This window comes from Schistocerca gregaria, chromosome 7, assembly GCF_023897955.1.
Source record: "Schistocerca gregaria isolate iqSchGreg1 chromosome 7, iqSchGreg1.2, whole genome shotgun sequence".
NCBI classification, from domain to species: Eukaryota; Metazoa; Arthropoda; class Insecta; order Orthoptera; family Acrididae; genus Schistocerca; species Schistocerca gregaria.
In genome coordinates this window covers 308908191-308930181 of record NC_064926.1, presented here as the reverse complement: position 1 = coordinate 308930181, position 21991 = coordinate 308908191, and the positions used below count along the sequence as shown (strand labels likewise).

Here is a 21991-nt window from a genome sequence, read left to right as displayed (position 1 = left end):
TGAGCACTATGGGACTAAACTTCTGAGATCATCAGTCCCCTAGAACGTAGAACTACTCAAACCTAACTAACCTAAGGACATCACACACATCCATGCCCGACGCAGGATTCGAAGCTGCGACCGTAGCGGTCGCGCGGTTCCAGACTGAAGCGTCTGTTGTTGTTGTGGTCTTCAGTCCTGAGACTGGTTTGATGCAGCTCTCCATGCTACTCTACCCTCTGCAAGCTTCTTCATCTCCCAGTACCTACTGCAACCTAAATCCTTCTGAATCTGCTTAGTGTAGTTATCTCTTGGCCTCCCTCTACGATTTTTACCCTCCACGCTGCCCTCCAATAGTAAATTGGAGATCCCTTGATGCCTCAGACCATGTCTTACCAACCGATCCCTTCTTCTGGTCAAGTTGTGCCACAAACTTCTCTTCTCCCCAATCCTATTCAATACTTCCTCATTAGTTATGTGATCTACCCATCTAATCTTCAGCATTCTTCTGTAGCACCACATTTCGAAAGCTTTATTCTCTTCTTGTCCAAACTATTTATCGTCCATGTTTCACTTCCATACATGGCTACACTTCACACAAATACTTTCAGAAATGACTTCCTGACACTTAAATCTATACTCGATGTTAACAAATTTCTCTTCTTCAGAAACGCTTTCCTTGCCATTCCCAGTCTACATTTTATATCGTCTCTACTTCGACCATCATCAGTTATTTTGCTCTCCAAATAGCAAAACTCCTTTACTACTTTAAGTGTCTCATTTCCTAATCTAATTCCCTCAGCATCGCCCGACTTAATTCGACTACATTCCATTATCCTCGTTTTGCTTTTGTTGATGTTCACTTTATATCCCCCTTTCAAGACACTATCCATTCCGTTCAACTGCTCTTCCAAGTCCTTTGCTGTCTCTGACAGAATTACGATGTCATCGGCGAACCTCAAAGTTTTTATTTCTTCTCCATGGATTTTAATACCCACTCCGAATTTTTCTTTTGTTTCCTTTACTGCTTGCTCAATATACAGATTGAATAACATCGAGGACAGGCTGCAACCCTGTCTCACTCCCTTCCCAACGGCTGCTTCCCTTTCATGCCCCTCGACTCTTATAACTGCCATCTGGTTTCTGTACAAATTGTAAATAGCTTTTCGCTCCCTGTATTTTACCACTGCTACCTTCAGAATTTGAAAGAGAGTATTCCAATCAACTTTGTCAAAAGCTTTCTCTAAGTCTACAAATGCTAGAAACGTAGGTTTGCCCTTCCTTAATCTAGCTTCTAAGTTAAGTCGTAGGGACAGTATTGCCTCACGTGTTCCAACATTTCTACGGAATCCAAACTGATCTTCCCCGAGGTCGGCTTCTACTAGTTTTTCCATTCGACTGAAGCATCTATAACCGCTCATTCACACCGGTCGGCGAAAACGTCTGAAAATTCCTTCCTGAAGCTGCGGTTTTCAAGAAATCACTGCAGCATATTCTGTTCAAAGTAAATGTTGAGTGCACACGACAGAAATTACGCAAACAGTAGTCTGCTAATGTTTCAGGGCGGCAGGCCCTACTACAGCCCTATGCTTTTAATACGTAGCAAAACATGGTAATTCTGGCAGTAAATAAACTCAAGTGAAGTGAATGTGAAAATAAAGTTTAATTAATGCGTTACCTATACTTGTTTATGCGTCTACGAAGAAATTTATTTGGGAATGTATTTGTTGTAGAAGTTATTTTCGACTTTGTACATTAATTGAAAAACTCTTAAAATTATAAGAAGTTCTAAAAGTGATAAAGGATATCTCTGGTTTTAAAATAGTTCACCGACATATACTTGCAAAACAGTATTTGATATTTTCAAGGAACGCGGTGAGATATTAACTGAAACTGCATACAAGATACTGTATTACTACAATTGATATTTATCTGGGTATATATATGCAACCAGTAGATTTCTTGGATTTTAGATACGATTTATTGTTCCATAACTATTTTTCGAGCCACTGCAGCCTCATCGTCAGATGGAGGTGTTGCAGGAATTTTATATTGTGGACCAAATGTAGCTAGACGCTGTGGTGTTCGGGCTGGCGAAAATTTCGGATATTTAGTAACAGGTAACGAAACGTTTGTGGAACGGAAGTGATATGTTTAAAGTTCTTACAGTGCATCGTGCATCGCGATATCCATAGAAGATCCATTCCGATAATGTCCATTGTCAGGTGTACACCCAGATATACACAGTATTTAGCTGCATTTGATTTCACACTTATTGACGGTCTGTAAACATTGTATATAAATACAGATAATAAGTATTTAATAAATACACTCCTGGAAATTGAAATAAGAACACCGTGATTTCATTGTCCCAGGAAGGGGAAACTTTATTGACACATTCCTGGGGTCAGATACATCACATGATCACACTGACAGAACCACAGGCACATAGACACAGGCAACAGAGAATGCACAATGTCGGCACTAGTACAGTGTATATCCACCTTTCGCAGCAATGCAGGCTACTATTCTCCCATGGAGACGATCGTAGAGATGGTGGATGTAGTCCTGTGGAACGGTTTGCCATGCCATTTCCACCTGGCGCCTCAGTTGGACCAGCGTTCGTGCTGGACGTGCAGACCGCGTGAGACGACGCTTCATCCAGTCCCAAACATGCTCAATGGGGGACAGATCCGGAGATCTTGCTGGCCAGGGTAGTTGACTTAGACCTTCTAGAGCACGTTGGGTGGCACGGGATACATGCGGACGTGCACTGTCCTGTTGGAACAGCAAGTTCCCTTGCCGGTCTAGGAATGGTAGATCGATGGGTTCGATGACGGTTTGGATGTACCGTGCACTATTCAGTGTCCCCTCGACGAGCACCAGAGGTGTACGGCCAGTGTAGGAGATCGCTCCCCACACCATGATGCCGGGTGTTGGCCCTGTGTGCCTCGGTCGTATGCAGTCCTGATTGTGGCGCTCACCTGCACGGCGCCAAACACGCATACGACCATCATTGGCACCAAGGCAGAAGCGACTCTCATCGCTGAAGACGACACGTCTCCATTCGTCCCTCCATTCACGCCTGTCGCGACACCACTGGAGGCGGGCTGCACGATGTTGGGGCGTGCGCGGAAGACGGCCTAACGGTGTGCGGGACCGTAGCCCAGCTTCATGGAGACGGTTGCGAATGGTCCTCGCCGATACCCCAGGAGCAACAGTGTCCCTAATTTGCTGGGAAGTGGCGGTGCGGTCCCCTACGGCACTGCGTAGGATCCTACGGTCTTGGCGTGCATCCGTGCGTCGCTGCGGTCCGGTCCCAGGTCGACGGGCACGTGCACCTTCCGCCGACCACTGGCGACAACATCGATGTACTGTGGAGACCTCACGCCCCACGTGTTGAGCAATTCGGCGGTACGTCCACCCGGCCTCCCGCATACCCACTATACGCCCTCGCTCAAAGTTCGTCAACTGCACATACGGTTCACGTCCATGCTGTCGCGGCATGCTACCAGTGTTAAAGACTGCGATGGAGCTCCGTATGCCACGGCAAACTGGCTGACACTGACGGCGGCGGTGCACAAATGCTGCGCAGCTAGCGCCATTCGACGGCCAACACGGCGGTTCCTGGTGTGTCCGCTGTGCCGTGGTGTGATCATTGCTTATACAGCCCTCTCGCAGTGTCCGGAGGAAGTATGGTGGGTCTGACACACCGGTGTCAATGTGTTCTTTTTTCCATTTCCAGGAGTGTATAACACTTCGCTACATCATGATCTGTGGCCTCAGACGCACTGTATTACCAAATAATTATTTACAAATACAGATAACATATTCAAGTGAATTTCGCTGGCTGTTAGTGTCGTCTTATATCGTGACAGTATATAAGTGACAGGGTTTGAAATGTTACCTACAGTAAACGTCGTGAAGCAGAAAAATGCGCAATGAAACGAGCAGTTGTCAACACACAAGCACACAAGGGTCATCATCGGGAAGAGCAGGGTGGTAATTCCTATCCGATCACAATGATGTAAGTTCTGCAATTTCCCTGTATTACTTCATTCTAACACCTGGAAGTTTCGTAAGACATGGCCCCAGATTATTTTGTCACTGTACATGTTATCCGATCTAACGTCGCCTCGTTAATATTATCGACGTCGACGATTCATTTAAATCCAACCTTACATCCCTCCATTGTTGAAGCTCGTAGTCATCAATATTTTAACTATCACCGAGGAAAAATTTATTTACGTAATTGATTTTTTTCGTTTCTTTGCAAGTAAGTGACTGCAGTTCTGGTACATACTAAAAACGCGCGCCACAGAACCGTAGCATCCCTCTAGATTCTAGAGGACCCAAAAAATAGTACAACCTAGTGACAAAGTCCAGTACTGTGCGCTGATTAGTTTTCTGCATTTGATGTCGAACAACGCTGCAACAATGCATGTTGAGTTAGAGGAAGTGAGCGGCAACAATGCACCATCATTTGACATGGTAAGGTGACGCAGAGCTTCCAGTGTAGGAATGGCGGTTATGGCTGGGATAACCGATTTTCGGTTATAATGTTTTCCATACCAGTTTAACCTGACTGTTAAAATCGCACATAATAACCAGTTTCTGAAATAAGCGATTTCGGTTTTTTATTCTTATTTCCTGCAGTAAAAGTAGAAACCGAACAAAGATTGAAAAATGTTGACTTTCTCAGTTTCAAGATATATAGAGTTAAAATATTAAATAAGCAAATAAAAGAAAATGTTAAGTGGCTGAACACTACAAAAAATCAATGGTATTCTCCTACTGGTTCTAATTTTTTGAAACTTTGCTCAGACATAATGTTGTAATCGGGGATCATATCTCAGTTTTGGCATTACAACTAGCCAATGCTAAAGGATGAAGACTGAGGTTGAAGAGCTCTGTTTTTCATTTTAATTAGCCAATTTCCAAGGGTTACAAGCAGAGAAAGTCCTGTCGTGTAGACACAGGTAGTAGATCAGATTTTTTTTATTGTATACTACCGGTATGATTGTTGTTAAGTTAGTAATTTGTTACTGTTGCCATAATTCCGTTTCTCTTTTATTATTTGATAGAAATGACAGACAAATCTTTAATCTTTTAAAGCAAATGCAACATTGTAGCTGATCACTGTGTCACTTCGTATGATATTTCCGGACTAAAGTTCGTTCGATTCTATTAAGGCGCGGTTACATTGAGGCCAGAACATGTTTTTTGTTCGGAACATTGTGTGCAACTTGTTCCCTCAACATGTTGGTCACATTGTTCTTTGTTCGCATTCCCGATTGCACTAGCGACCAACATTTCCATGTATTCGCATAGTCTGCTGCGGTGAACTGATAGGTTAGTGATACGGTATGTCAAGTGAAGAGGAAGAACTAATGACATTTAGTGTTGCATTAATAATACTTAACAAAATAAACAGACGAAGAAAACAATGTAGTAGTTGTCGGTAGACCAAAGCATACTATAGAAGACGTGGCGGGAATGACATGCTTTGTGAACTGAATTTGGAAGACGGTTCTGGCTTTCGTAACTTCACTAGGATGTCGCCGTCAGATTTTGAAATGTTGTTGGATATTTTAGGACCAGTTGTTTCAAAGAAAATCATAAATTCCAGAAACGCAATCCCTGTGAACCAAAGACTTGCTGTTACTCTTCGTTTTCCGGCATCAGGAGACTCCTATCAAAGCCAGCCATATCTCAAATAGTGGTTAGCACACTGGACTCGTATTCGGGAGGACGACGATTCAATCCTGTCTCCAGCCATCCTGATTTAGGTTTTCCGTGATTTCCCTAAATCGTTTCAGGCAAATGCCGGGATGGTTCCTTTGAAAGGGCACGGCCGATTTCCTCCCCCAATTCTTCCCTAACCCGAGCTTGCGCTCCGTCTCTGATGACCTCGTTGCGACGGGACGTGAAACACTAACCACCACCACCACCACCATATCTCAAATAGTTCCATATCATTCAGGAAACGTAGATATTTAAATCCAAACCACTTCGTTTCGTAAAGTGTGTCAATACCACATCCAGGTTTTTTACTTTCCTCTATTTTTCTTTTCTCTCGCCGGTACTGAGACAAGAGAGATTCAACTTTTTTGTCCACGTCACCGCTACTGGTGCCAAGCGCCGCAGCAATTTTTGGTAATGAATCATGTTTGACTTTAGTATTTTAGTAACCTGCGCAACGTACATTCCACAGGCACTCCTCTGCCTCATAGAGTGACCATTAGCTGGAAAATTGTGTCTCGTGACCAATGCATTTCAAATAAAAGTGAAGGGACATAAAATAAACGCACCACTACACTCTAGCAAAACAAACACCAAAACACACTCAGAGCAAACGAACACTAGCGCTGCGTAGCGGAATTTAGTGGTAACAGGCCACGAACAATGTTTCTTTGATCTCTACCGACACAGCCGTGGAACATTGATTTTGTGTTGCGAACATGTTGCGGTAGTCCATTACTAGCCACGAACAACGTTGCGAACAATATTGTGAACAATGTTGCGTAAACGCGCGTTTATGCAACGGATGTCGGGCGACAACAGCGTGAAACTATCGTATACACAAGACGGGGTACGGCTTGCACACTGCACACACACGTGTATCTTAAGGCACGACACAAGGCAACAGGGACGTTATTGTCTCAGCAATGCTGTACCAGTCCTTATCCCATGTGCTTGTTGCTCGTTTCTATCGGCACTGTTATTAAAATAACACTGATCGCTTCTCGTATGTTCTATAATAAAGCTGTTACGGCGTTAAGTCAGGCGCCGGCACGCCAATCGGAAACGATAGAGAAGAGATGGCTGTGAAAAGACATCAGCCAATCGCACACTGACTGACGCCTCTCCAGGACGACAATGCGACAGCAGCGTCCCTATGTGAAGAGGACATAAGCGCAGCTTCAAGACTAGTGACTTATATAGCAGCGCCGAATCTATTCACGTCGCTTATACTGTCTATGTAACACAGACTTGGAATTGTTTATTCTGAAGAAGACTTATTAATTGGTATGACCCCTTTTGCTTGCGACATATCTGGGTAATTGCGAAAGTCAAGTATAGTGTCTTTCCTTTTTGTAATAAAACTCATTAAAACAATTTACTTGAATGTTTGTCTAACAAACGGAGTAAGCAGGTTTCCTACCTGACAAGGCTGGACGTAATAAGCGCAATATTTTAAACCAATACAAATTTAACGGATGAAACTTATTCATTTTTAAGAAAGGGAAAATTTTAGCATTGCTGCTTTGGCTAATTGATATTTCGCTAATTTCACTCTGTTATCAGTAAAAAATATTTTTAAAAAACTTGTTATAACGGAGACCAAATAAATACCGAAATATACCGGTTATTCATAACTAGGATACGGGTATCGGTTTTAAGCGGTCGATTTTTCCAATCCTTATTCCAGTGTGGTCAAAGAACCCTGAATGACGGAGAACTGGGAATCGCAAATGTAGTGGAGGATATGATGCTTGAAGATCAGCGTATCACAGTCGAATCGATAGCGGAAAATGTGAAAATCGGTCATGGATCAATTTCGAACATCTAGGACGACGTTTTGAATACCAAGGTGAATTCCGCGACTGCTCACGCCCATTCAAAAAGCCCGCCTCACCGAGGCGGAAATGTTGCTGCTGTCAGGCCAATCCAGGTAAATTCTGCAGCCTTACAGAACTGTATTTTCAACCATCAGCTGTACGAACAAATCTTTACGGTCTACTGTTATGATGTGACAAAACTACAATCGTCCGGTCATTACTGCGGATTCTTTGACTTGCATGAAGACTGTTTGTAGTTGATGCGGTTGTCTACAACAAAGTAACGACGCTAGAAGACAGTACCAATTTGCAGAATGATCTGCAGAGATTTCATCAATACTGCATACTCTAGCAGTTGACCTCGATCGTCAATAAGTCCAAATATTGTGTATAGACAGGAAAAGAAAGCCACTACTGTACAACTAAGCTGTTGATGATAAACTGCTGCGAAGAGTATCCACTGTAAAATATCTAGGAGTAACTATCCAGAGTGACCTTAAGTGGAATGACCACATAAAACAAATATTAGATTGGTACATAAGTTCGTAGTGTTTTCCCGTAAGTTTAATAAACACAACAGATACACGTAACAGAGACTTTAGTCATTAATAACACATTCTTCTTCACCAACACTCTGTATATCGCTGTGGTAACTTTACGATTCCGCGGCTGTAGAAATCACGACGTTTGGAGGCGAAAAACTCGTCGAGCTATTTTCGGAGAGCATTTTCATCAGGAAAGTAAGTCCCTTGAAAGTTGTTCTATGCAGAGTGGAAAAGATCAAAATCTGAGGGCGCATTATGAAGTGAATAAGTTGGGTGCGGATGACGTCCCAACTCCGGTACAGTGTTTTTGCCAGTTTAGAAGGATGCGGGCGGGCGTTATCGCAGAGTAACATCACTTCACGCAGTTTTCCTGGTCGTTGATCTTTGACTGCGTCTGCAAGACGCCGCAGTTGTTGACAATAAAATTAATGTCAGCAGTGGTGGTTACACCTCGGGGCAGCAGTTCGTAGTACACCACACCGCCGCTGTTCCACCAGGTTCATAACATTATCTTAAGTGGATGTGCTCAGGTATTTGTATGGGAGTCCCTGCTTTGTTTTGGCTCAACCATTCCTTTCTTTCCTTGTGTTAACACAGAGACACCATTCCTCGTTACCAGTAACGATACAGGACAGGAACTGTCAGCGTTCTTCAAGAGCCAATTCATGATGAACAAACACAGATGCACATATGCCGACCTGCTGATTTTTGAGATTTTGGCTTAGAGCATGCGGTACACATGCGCCCGATTTTTGAACCTTCCCCATTGCATGTAAACGTAGCAGCACCGTGGAATGATCACAGTTTACCACATTCGCTTTTGGCAGCTCTCGAGTACACTGATGTGGATCATGGTGGATCAATACGTTTAAACGATCTGCAACAAACCCCGAATGTCTTCCTGAACATGGATAGTCACTAATGTCAAATCGATCGTCCGTAAAACGAGAAAACATTTTCTTACCGTGCTCTGTCGGATGGCATTGTCCACATACGCTGCCCAAATGTTTTGGCTGCCTCCGCTGTTGTCACCACTCCACTTAATTCATACGGAAGGATTTGTCGGAAATGTTCCTATTTCTACACTTGGTACTCCATTTTCTAGAGCCCACAGCTCCACCTGATACTCCAAATGACAAAATAATGTGTAAACTCAAATAGCAAACGTGAACTACAAATAAAAAACGACAGACCAGAAATAAACCCATAGCAACAGGAATACCAACACGCAAGACAAAAACGCTACGAACTTATACACTAACCTAACAATAGGAAAAGCAGATGCCAGACTGAGATTAATAGGAAGAATCTTAAGGAAATGTAACTCATCTATGAAGTGGTTTATAAGGTGCTTTTTCGACCGATTGTTAAGTATTGCTTATCAGTATGCGTTTGCTGGCAAAGGCAAGGAAAGCGTTTCTGGGGAAGAGAAATTTGTTAACATCGAATATAGATTTAAGTGTCAGGAAGTTGTTTCTGAAATTATTTGTATGGAGTGTGGCCATGTACGGAAGTGAAACGTGGACGATAAATAGTTTGGACAAGAAGAGAACATAAGCTTTCGAAATATGGTGCTACAGAAAAATGCTGAAGATTAGATGGGTAGATCACATAAATAATGAGGAGGTATTGAATAGGATTGGGTAGAAGAGGATTTTGTGGAACAATTTGACTATCAGAAGCGATCGGTTGGTAGGACATGTTCTGAGGCATCCAGGGATCATCAATTTAGTATTAGAGGCCAGCGTGAAGGATAAAAATCGTAGTGGGAGACCAAGAGATGAATACACTAAGCAGATTCAGAAAGATATAGGTTGCAGTAGGTACTGGGAGATGAAGAAGCTTGCACAGGATAGAGTAGCATGGAGAGCATCAGGACTGAAGACCACAACAACAACACGCGTTGCTTACCAGATATGACTGATGGAAGACATGATCCAACGAAGGGCGGCGCGTTTCGTCACAGGATCGTTTAGTCAGTGTGACAGCATTACATACTTTCTCAACAAAGCCCACTGATAGACGTTACAAGAGAGGCAATGTGCATCGCAGAGAGGTTTACTATTGAAATTTAGAGAGAGCACTTTCCGTGAAGAGTCGGATAATATGTTACTTCCGCCCACAAACATCTCGCGTAATCACCCAGTTAGTCGTAACAAAAGTACCCCCCGCCACACACCATGAGGTGGCTTGCGGAGGACGATGCAAATGTAGAACTTCTCCAGACGTGCTAAGTTCGCGAGGTTCATAATGACAGAGTATTCTACGATATTACTAACACACGTGTCCCAACTAGTCGATGTTGTCTGCTTGAACGAAGGTCACGAGCTGGGGTGGACATTCCTCTGCTCAGCTGTGTATCAGCGTCTGTGCGGTGGCGCTGCAGAGCTGGGAGTGAGGGTGTGGGTCACTCAGCGCCTCCCATTCATCAGCAGCAAGACATCGCTAACTTCTTGAAAACGACACGAGTTGCCGACAGTGGTATAGCACCGCGTTCTAGGACGATACCACATCTACCGTTCTGGTGTCTCGGACCACGGTAAGAAAAGGCAAAAACATCAGATGGAAAAGCAATTCGCCTTTCTCTTAAATGTTTCGAAAGTCCTTAGTATACACGACCATGTTAATTCCTTCTTCAGCCACATAGCCACCGTGAACGAGTGCCGAATGTATCGCAAGGAGCCCAGAAAAAGGTGCATACCAAGCGGAGGAAATACGTGGATTCACCACCGACCGAAAAAGGCGAAGACCAAATCATCATAAGTCAAGTTGACTTGAGTATTTTTTGGGAACCACAATGTGGCGCTAGCAGAACATGCCCGTAAAGCGCGAACAGTGAAGGCAGCACGCTACCGAAATCTTCTGACAAGGTTACGGGAACTTGTGAAGATGACAGCCGTCCTCTCATGGGACGTGCGAATGCAAGTGGACAAGGATCTGGTGGCATCATAGTGTGCAATTCCATATTCCATTACACTGCAGAGTGGTAATCGGGGAAGCTGTCATGTCAGATTTCGGCTAGTGAAGAGGAACTTGGCCAATGAGATGCGACATCGGTTTTACAGCTTAGCAACCGCCATATTGTATGGAGTTCATGTACGTATGCATATTTATTAAAATTATAGAGTAAGTGATGTGAATACAAACTGTTACAAAGCATATGTAAATTAAGGATCTCTCGAAAATGCTTCGTTTTAGGTACGAATTATTCTACGAGGGTTGGAGCTTTAATAGTGGCAACTATTTATTTACAGCTCCTACAAAATAGATAAGTGTTTCAAAGCCATAGGATACTCTTAGCCATGCCAGTTGTGTTGACAGTTCGAGCGGCGCGGTCTATCGCCAGACGAGTCTGTAGCAGTTCTGAAGCGAATGCCGTGTTAGTGTTACCTTCAGTTTAGAAATCGAGTTGAACTGACGAGGGTTTAAGTCATGGGAGTGCCGTAGGTTGTATAGCACTTAGCAGCCCCATCAGTCAAACAAATCAGTAACAGCTTGCACTGTACGTGCTTGAGCATTGTCCTGCAAAATGATGGTCATGCCCTGCAGAAAGTGTCATCACTTCTGTCTCTAAGCTGTTCCAAAAATGAACAGGAACAACAAAATTACAGGAAACTACCTAAAGATAGTTAAAGGCTTCCTGTATTTCATGCTTTTGTCGTTATTATTTTCGTGCTATTCTGCAGCATAATGACGATCCATCAAAAGCGCGTCGTTTTGGTACAAACTGTCTCAACCCTTCCAGTCTTGAATTTTTTTCTGGAAGAAGGAAAACTTTTCATTGTGTATTAATGCTCTCAGGTGATTTTTTGATGATTTTAGATGCAAGATATGTACCTGTTTTCAAAACATGCTTTTTACACTTGGCTTCATTTTATTACGAAATATTCTCTATTGCAATAAATAGTAAAATGATCATTCAATAATTAACATGCAAGTGTCCAGCTTCCTCCAATTTTTTCACCTTTGTTTTCTAAAAGATTCTGAGCTTTTTTATTAATTTCATATAATGTGCAATAGTCCCTTTTATTTATTATAAATAATGTAATAACTGCAATTCTTGTTGTATAGACTGATGACTGGAATGTGTTACCAATGATTAGAAATCTTAACATGATTGCCAGTCTATGTCCGATAGTAAACACAAGTTACACGCTGGAAGTTTTTGCTATTACGTAACTTTGTGTAAAATATATACACCCATCTCTCGGTTTTATGGACTGTCTCATGTCTACATCTTGCCAGTAAACATCTTTTTCAACTATGGTGAACAACTTCCATTCACATGAATTAATGAAACTAGTCCCTATCATGAAGTCTATGTGATGAAGTCGATTATTTCGCAGCGGTGGTAGTTGTGCAATATCGGGAATATGGATGTTATGCAGGCGCAAACAAAAATTACACTACACTTTAACTATGTTCAATTAAAAGCAGAAGATGAGATGCAGATTCAAGTGAGTTAACGAAGATCTTCTGCTAGTACGTATCTCGGATCGCTGTACGAGTACAGTATTAAGTAGTGTTCCTCTACCAGCAATTCGCTGTCAAAGTTATCGTCGGTTCCAGAATCCTTTTCGCGATTTTCCCGCTCGTGTTTGACAGTCGTTAACAGACCTACGAGTATTTTACGCTCGTCCATTTTCGTAATAACACTGTGTGATTTACGTGCCAGCTATAGATGGGGACTGCTGCAGGAGAGCGCCAAGGTCGCAAATCACGGTGAGGAGCACGTTGCGTTAGATGTAGCAGGTCGTTTCAGAGCTTGCAGCAATCACGACGGACACCAAGTCTGGCGTGCTTAGCAATGAGAAACACGTCCCGTGTGAAGACGGATTAAGCGTTCTAGAAAGTTGCCCAGTTGGGACTTTTTGCTCCACGACAACGCCCCAGTTCGTTCTGCATACGACACTGTCACACATGTTATATTTTTTGGGAGTATTAAATTTTTCCTTACCTCTCCTGCCCCTGTATTCCCTTGTCACACATGCTGTGTTTTTGGAGTATCAAATTTTGCTTTACCTCTTCAGCCCCTGTATTCTCTTGTCACACATGATATTTCTTAGGGCTATCAAATTTTCCCTTACCTTCCCTGCTCCTGTACTATCTTGTCACACATGCTGCTTCCTTGGCGTATCAAATTTTGCCGAACCTCCTCCACCCCTGTATTCTCTTGTCACACATGCTGTTTATTTGCTGTATCAAATTTTGTCCTATCCCCCTTCTCCTGTATTCTCTTGTCATGCATGTTGTTTCTTCGGGGTATCAAATTTTGCCTTATCTCCCCAACACCGGTATTCTCTAAATTTCTCCCTCCATCCTCAGATGAAGAAACCGTTGCATGTCAGGCATTTATTGATTGACTACGAGGTGATTTTCAATCTGGGACTCGAACAGTCAAAATACAAACTTCTACGACCAGGGTCTCCGTCAATTCATCCATCATTGGGAATAACAGGTCGCACTGAAGGATGAACATGTGGAGAAGAACTAATATCGTCAAAAAGTTTGATAGCCTCAACTGGATTATTTTAGTGGATAATTAAAGCTTTAGAGTACCCCTGGTAGCAGAGAAATTTAAAATAAGGCTGCAACGGTAACGTTAAAATAATTGTGTACTGTATATATTCACACACAACTTAATACAAAGTATTCGTTACTCGCTAATTCAGTAAATGAACGTCGTTGCTGATGTAGACATTATGCACATGCACTTTTCTAGTAACCTGTGAAGTTTCGGGCATAACTGTGCTCTTAACTGTACCATTTGATTCGGGTCTCTTTCGTGAACAAATTTTTCTCTTTTTCGTACTAATTAAGAATAGCCGTGGCTACACTGGCATTAATGCTAAGAGCTGAAGTTGTAAGAGCTGAACTCGTTGTCATGTCAAAATGATTCGAAACTGAGTCGCCACGTCACTGTCTCCTGTACGTCAGTATGCACGCTCGGCGGACGGCTATGTGTTGTGGGTATTCCTGTTGTACTTGGCTTAAATGGCTCTGAGCACTATGGGACTCAACTTCTGAGGTCATCAGTCCCCTAGAACTTAGAACGACTTAAACCTAACTAGCCTAAGGACTTCACACACATCCTGTTGTACTATTAAAGCCCCTGTCTAACCCCTTAAGTGACAAAATGTCCTATCCAGCCTAATAATGAAATACTCTTTGCGAGTAGTAATCAATAAAACTGCGCAATTCATTATGTATGTCTAGTACACCTTAAGTTGTGGGGAAGTAAATATTCACACCAAAGAGGCAGGAGCACGAAATTTGTGCTGAAACAGTCTGAAAAAATCTAGAGGAAATTAGCAACGTCAACTTCTGTTAGTAAACATGTGCCCTAAGAAGGAACACATTTCCCAAAACACTGGCATTCATAATCAACTTCAGACCATTTATACAGGGTGATTGAGCTGCCTGTACCATTGGGTTTCATGCAGCCCACAATGCTTTCTAATACTACGCACAATATTTTCATATTCTCCCGCTCTCTGCATGCAAACTATTGCCCTACAGAAAACATGAACACGCGATCCTTTTGTAGCAAATTTAATGTAGTTAAATTTTCTGCTAGGATAGGTTTTCACTGGAGGTGACGGTTTTCCAGTTATTCAAGAAAACGTGTTTGAAGCTCACTTTTGTACGTTTTTCTTGATTAATTCGAAAACTACGCATCTCAGTAAAAAACTTAGTTACATTAAATTTTCTAAGAAAAGGTCCTTACATTTTTCTGTAGGACAAATAATCTGGGCTTAGCGAGCACAGAATATGAAAATCTTGTGTGGCAGCTGAAGACATTGCGTGTTGCATGAAACCCAGAGGTAGGGGCACCTCAATCGCCCTATATAAGTCCACATATGCAATCACCTCAGTATCAGAATCAGTTCCATAACTTTATAAATGGTTCAAATGGCTCTAAGCACTATGGCACTTAACGTCTGAGGTCGTCAGTCCCATAGACTTAGAACTACTTAAACCTAACTAACCTAAGGACATTGCACACATCCATGCCCAAGGCAGGATTCAAACCTGCGACTATAGCAGCACCGCGGTCCCGAACTGAAGCGCCTAGAACCACTCGGCCACAGCGGCCGGCCCATAACTTTATAGAAATGCTTGTTCGAGGACAGGCCAGCATTCTACGCGACCTACCGCAAGTATACTAGACGTTTCACCCACTGGTCCACTTGGCTCAGTGTAACCTAAACTACAAGCAGTTGTTGTGATAGTGTTAGAACTGTACAAATAGTAGCTACATCGTCAGCATCAGAGTCTCCTCCAAACCCTGAATCTCCTGAGTATTCTTCAGTAACCTCTTTCCAGCAGTTCATTACGTGATCAGCCAGAACTTCATATGCCTCCTCCATTAAGTCATTCTTGTGGATCTAACAGATATATTCCCGAAACTCAGTAAAATCCCTCTAACTACAAAAACGGGCCAAAAATAAGAACATAATTCGCCTATTATATTCAGATGGTAGACAACATTCCATTTGAACTACTGACAGCCTTGGGAGAGCCATTCCTGACAAAACTCTACCATCTGGTGAGCAAGATGTATGAGACAGGCCAAATACCCTCAGACTTCAAGAACAATATAATAATTCCCATCCCAAAGAAAGCAGGTGCTGACAGATGTGAAAATTACCGAACTATCAGTTTAATAAGTCACAGCTGCAAAATACTAAAGCGAATTCTTTACAGACGAATGGAAAAACTGGTAGAAGCCGACCTCGGGGAAGATCAGTTTGGATTCCGTAGAAATATTGGAACGCGTGAGGCAATACTGACCCTACGACATATCTTAGAAGCTAGATTAAGTAAAGGCAAACCTACATTTCTAGCATTTGTAGACTTAGAGAAAGCTTTTGACAATGTTGATTGGAATACTCTCTTTCAAATTCTGAAGGTGGCAGGGGTAAAATACAAGGATCGAAAGGCTATTTACAATTTGTACAGAAACCAGATGGCAGTTATAAGAGTCGACGGACATAAAAGGGAAGCAGTGTTTGGGAATGCAGTGAGACAGGGTTGTAGCCTCTTCCCGATGTTATTCAATCTGTGTATTGAGCAAGCAGTGAAGAAAACAAAAGAAAAATTTGGAGTAGGTATTAAAATCCATGGAGAAGAAATAAAAACTTTGAGGATCGCCGATGACATTGTAATTCTGTCAAAGACAGCAAAAGACTTGGAAGAGCAGTTGAACGGAATGGACAGTGTCTTGAAAGGAGCATATAAGATGAACAGATGAACATCAACAAAAGCAAAACGAGGATAATGGAATGTAGTCGAATTAAGTCGGGCGATGCTGAGGGAACTAGATTAGGAAATGAGACACTTACAGCATTAAAGCAGTTTTGCCGTTTGGGGAGCAAAGTAACTGATGATGGTCGAAGTAGAGAGGATATAAAATGTAGACTGGCAATGGCAAGGAAAGCGTTTCTGAAGAAGAGAAATTTCTTAGCATCGAGTACAGATTTAAATGTCAGGAAGCCGTTGCTGAAAGTATTTGTATAGAGCGTAGCCATGTATGGAAGTGAAACATGGACGATAACTAGTTTGGACAAGAAGTGAACAGAAGCTTTCGAAATATGGTGCTACAGAAAAATGCTGAAGATTAGATGGGTAGATCACATAAATAATGAGGAAGTATTGAATAGAATTGGGGAGAAGAGGAGTTTGTGGCACAACTTGACAAAGAAGAAGGGGCCGGTTGGTAGGGCATGTTCTGAGGCATCAAGGGATCACCAATTTAGTATTGGAGGGCAGCGTGGAGGATAAAAATCGTAGAGGGAGACCAAGAGATCAATACACTAAACAGATTCAGAAGGATGTAGGTTGCAGTAGGTACTGGGAGATGAAGAAGCTTGCACAGGATAGAGTAGCATGGAGAGCTGCAATAAACCAGTCTCGTGACTGAAGACCACAACAACAACAAGTACATATTCAGATGTGTGCGTAAACTGTTTTCGTCGCGATGCACATTTTCAGTACTAGTTCTACATTTATACTGGCAGCGGAAATAGTTTCTACACTGAAAAACCAAACAAACTGGTACACCAGTCTAATATCGAGTAGGGCCCCTGTGCGCAAGCAGAAGCACCGAAACACGACGTAGCGTGGACTCGACTAATGTCTGACGCAGTGCTGGAGGGAATTGATACCATGAATCCTGCAAGGCTGTTCATAAATCCATAAGAGTACGAGGGGGTGAAGATCTCTTCTGAACAGCACTTTGCAAGGCATCAGAGATATGATTAATAATATTCATGTCTGGGGAGTCTGGTGGGAGTGTTTAAACTCAGAAGAGTGTTACTGGAGCAACTCTGTCGCAATCCTGGACGTGTAGGGTGTTGCATTATCCTGCTGGAATTGCCCAAGTCCGTCTGAATGCACAACGGACATGAATGGATGCAGGTGATCAGACAGGATGCTTATGTACGCGTCATATGTCAAAGACGTATCTAGATGTATCAGGGATCTCATGTGACTCCAGCTGGACACGCTCCATACCATTACAGAGCCTGTGCCAACTTGAATAGTCCCCTGCTGACATGCCGGGTCCAAGGATTCATGAGGTTGTCTCCATACCCGTACACGTCCATCAGCTGGATACAAATTGAAACGAGACTCGTCCGACCAGGCAACATGTTTGCAACCTTTAACAGTCCAATGTCGGTGTTGACGGGCCCAGGCGATGCGTAAAGCTTTGTGTCGTGCTGTCATCAAGGGTACACGAATGGGCCTTATTCTCCAAAGCCCATATCGACGATGTTTCGTTGAACAGTTCTCACGCTGATACTTGTTAATGGCCCAGCATTGAAATCTGTAGCAATTTTGCAGAAGAATTGCACTTCCGTCACGTTGAACGATTCTCTTCAGTCGCCGTTGGTCGCGTTTTTTGCATGATCTTTCTCCGGCCGCAGCGACGTCGGAGATCTGATGTTTTACCGGATCCCTAGGATTCACGGTACAGTCGTGAAATTGTCGTAAGGGAGAATCCCCACTTCATCGCTACCTCGCAGATTCTGTGTCCCATTGCTCGTGCGCCGACTAACAAAGAACGTTCAGACTCAAATCTCGATAATCTGCCATTGTAACAGCAGTAACCGATCTAACAACTGCGCCAGACACTTGTCTTACATAGGCGTTGCCATCCGCAGCGCCCTATTCTGTCTGTTTCCATATCTCTGTATTTGATTACGGATGCCTGCACAGTTCCTTGGCGCTGCAGTGTATTACCTCAACGGCTAACATTTTTGAAAAAAAATGTAAAACAATATTATCTGCAATGTTCACTCTTCATTAGAAGAAGTATTTTACAACAGATTATCATAAAAATTAAATGTAACTAGGAACTGAATTCTGATAATCTATTTGTTTACATGTACGGCGTGGAAGAAACCTAGTTGTATTTATGCTTACAAATGACTCCAATACGGATTTGATATTTTATAATGTAGGCAATGAAACTGTGAATTGAACTGAGCGGCGATTATATCATATGATACCAGAAGAGTAGATCCACAGGTGACAAAAGCTAGCTGAAAATAAAACCAGGTATGAAATTGAGTGTATCAAAAGCCATTGGTAAATATTTATGCCATTAATTACTTCTTCGCAGATACCGCAAGCCTACCAACTTTGAAACAGAGACGGTATTCATACTTATCAGGGAACCAACTGTGGGTATATTAATAGCAATAAAAATTTATTGTTTGTAGTAAATAAAGTAGTAAACACAATCTGAGACTATTTGTCACTTAATAGGTGCCCAGCATCAGGTGAACGCTGGGGACTATCGAAAAGCCGATGATTTGCCGTACCGTGGAAGCGGTAGCCCGTGAAACGAAAGAACTGGAGTGTTGCGAATGTTGCCGACTCCGCTAGGTTCAGACACAAACTGCATGTGGGTGTAGATAACATGACGAGTGACGAAGTGTATTCAGTGCTCCGTGTCGATAACTGAAAATAAGAAATTGCAGGTATATCGAAAGTACAGAGTCAGCACCTGTCGAGGGTTTACTGGTGATTCTCGGAAAATGTCCAATGGATATCGTGGTACGTTATGGGGCAGCGCTGTGTTCGATGGGGCATGAACAATACGACCGTGTGTATGAGGTTACAGGAACTCATATTACTGTTAAAATACGTTTACGGGCCTGGTAATTAGACGAATGGCAGTCTGACTAGGATGCTAGCACCACAGCGGGTAAGCATATTCACAAGCACTAGGAAAAAGCTAAAACCTTGCGAAATTGCTGCTACTCGAGGTGTGGTCCACTCATTAACGTCCCAAACATTTGCATCGAATGAGATGTAATAACGCACCAGTCTGTGAATGTTGAGAGGGAGGTTCCGCTGATCAAGTCGTTTTCAGTTGCCACATTTTTCATGTAGAGATAGACTGCAGGCAAGTAGACTGCGATCTGTAGACAATTGTAAGTGACCGAAACTTGTGTACTACTGTTATATGACTGCACATCGAATATAAAAAAATATTCTGCCACAGTGCGAATATGAAAAAGATAGCTTCTTAACTTTTAGTTTATAAGATTAAGTGGACGCTCTGAATATCAAAATAATGTCAACAAATGACAGGAAACCTTTTCTTCATTACTGCTAATGACGAGCACATAGAAATTTAATTAACAGAAACTTTAAAATATATAATGCTATGGCCACCCACACAGTCACGTGTAGGTTCAAGGATTATCGAGGCACAAACAGCGTTGGCAATGTAGAAAAATGTTGTGGCAATAGGTTTAGAAATATTGTAATCGCACTTTCCATTTATATTGGCAATTAAGGTTTTCAGAAGCAACGTATGTCACAGCATGTATGACATGTGGTAAATCTGCTATAAGTTTTCTGCTGTTGATGAAACAGGTAGCAGAATAAATGTCATTATCAAGGGCAGCACAGAGTTAGGCATTTTGTAAAATTCGTACATGCTGTTGACCAGGGCCTAAACAAGATGTTAAGTCGGAAGTTACTCACTTGGAACGTTAGTTAATGTCGTTTATTTCATGTTATTTTTAATTGAGTCTTATTTTCAACATTCTGTTTTATTTCTACATTAATTTTACCAGTGGTTGCTCTTAACACAACTTATAGCTATATGCATAATATAAAATATTATACAGGGTGAGTCGCGTAAAGCGTAACACCCACCCCCTTTCGTGCTGTTCTAGGCGCTGCAGTCTGGAACCGCGAGACCGCTACGGTCGCAGGTTCGAATCCTGCCTCGGGCATGGATGTGTGTGATGTGCATAGGTTAGTTAGGTTTAACTAATTCTAAGTTATAGGGGACTCAGAAGTTGAGTCCCATAGTGCTCAGAGCCATTTGAACCATTTTGAACCACCCCCTTTATTCCGGGGGCGATTGCACGTATCGGCATGTTGTTTTCGGCGAATCATAGCGGACTATGGGGCACATACGTTGGTACATGCGCAATAATCACAACGTTTATATTGACCGAGATAATGTGGCAAGTACATGGTTTTTTTTTTAATGGGATGCTATACTTTTTTGGCCATCATTCGAACGCTCTGGAAAAGACGCGTATAGTGATGTAACGCATGTTGCTAGTGTGATTCAAACTTCGCTTAAAAGACACTGGGAAATATTGTACGATTGAAGTTCGAGGCGGTCGGAAGCGGCTGCAGACTGTAAACACGCCTACGGCCTACGCTACGAAGGTAAATCCTCATCCGCCCTCTTTTAAGCAAAGTTTGAATCACAATAGCAACATGCTTTACATCACTATAATTGTCTTTTGCAGAGCGTTCGAACGATGGTAAAAAAATATATGCCGATAAGCGCTATCGTTCCCGGAATAATGGGGGTGTTACGTCTTACGCGACTCACCCTGTATATCGCCATGATTATTAAACATGCGCGGCGTGTTTTTTCTTTCCAGGTAACAGGTCGAAAATTAAGTGGAAAAATATTGAAGTGAACTGAAGTCGGCACGAAAGTTCGGAAGAGAAGATAGGAGGATAACGACACGTTTCCATCACTCAGAGGGTAATGATAGAAGGAATACGAAAACTGCCAACTTTGGTCCGAGTCGGGCACTATCTGCGTGTGGGAAAGGATACACCCGCGTAACGAAACGTTCCAAGCAATAACGAAGCGGTACCTCGAATTTCGTGGAATAATCGTTACCCTACAACGAGAACAGTGCTAATGTGTTCACCGCAGGCGCCATGGTGCAGCTGATCATTTACCTGCGACCCTACTGAGCGCTTCCTGCGTCGTACGCTGTCCGTCAGCATGCGTCTGCCTCCACAGATCGCCGTCTTCCGCACACCGCCACTGCCGCTAGAGTGTCTGTCGGCACACACACGCGCGCGTTTGGCAGCGGCGAACCGTCTGGCCGCTTGAAATAGCAGGCAGGTCCCCCGTGCGATGAAGAGCAGCACCTATGCTGCGCTCTCTTACGGCCGATGCCAGCGTAATAGCTGCGCACTTCCGCTTGCTTTGATGGAACCCTCTCCCCCTCTCTCATTCCCTCATCTCCCGCCAGGTCTATCTTTTTCTCCATTATTCTGTGACGCAACAGACAAGTATTTATCTCAGCGTACCACGTTGGATGGAAGTGCACGAATGATTTGGCTGCGATGTTTTTTGAGTCTTATTAACATTTTAAAACCGCAGAAGCGGCGTAGATGAGGCTGAGATGAGTAATTTAATATAAGACACATGAGGCCGCAAATGTTAGGAGGCGCCATGGTAGCCGAGAGCGCTAATGCGCTGGTTCCTGGACTCGAGTAGGCGCGCCGGCTCCGGATTGAGCCAGCCCGGCGGATTAACGACGAGGATGTGGTTTTTAGGCGGTTTTCCACATCCCACTAGATGAATACTGGGCTGATTCCCACGTCCCGCCTCAGTTACAC

At 43.0% G+C, this 21991-nt stretch overlaps 1 protein-coding gene across 1 annotated transcript in view; it reads right to left on the bottom strand.

Annotated features, from left to right (window-relative positions):
- The window catches only part of LOC126281742 (myogenesis-regulating glycosidase), a 667424-nt gene that overhangs the window by 270269 nt on the left and 375164 nt on the right, over positions 1-21991 (bottom strand). The window lies entirely within an intron of this gene.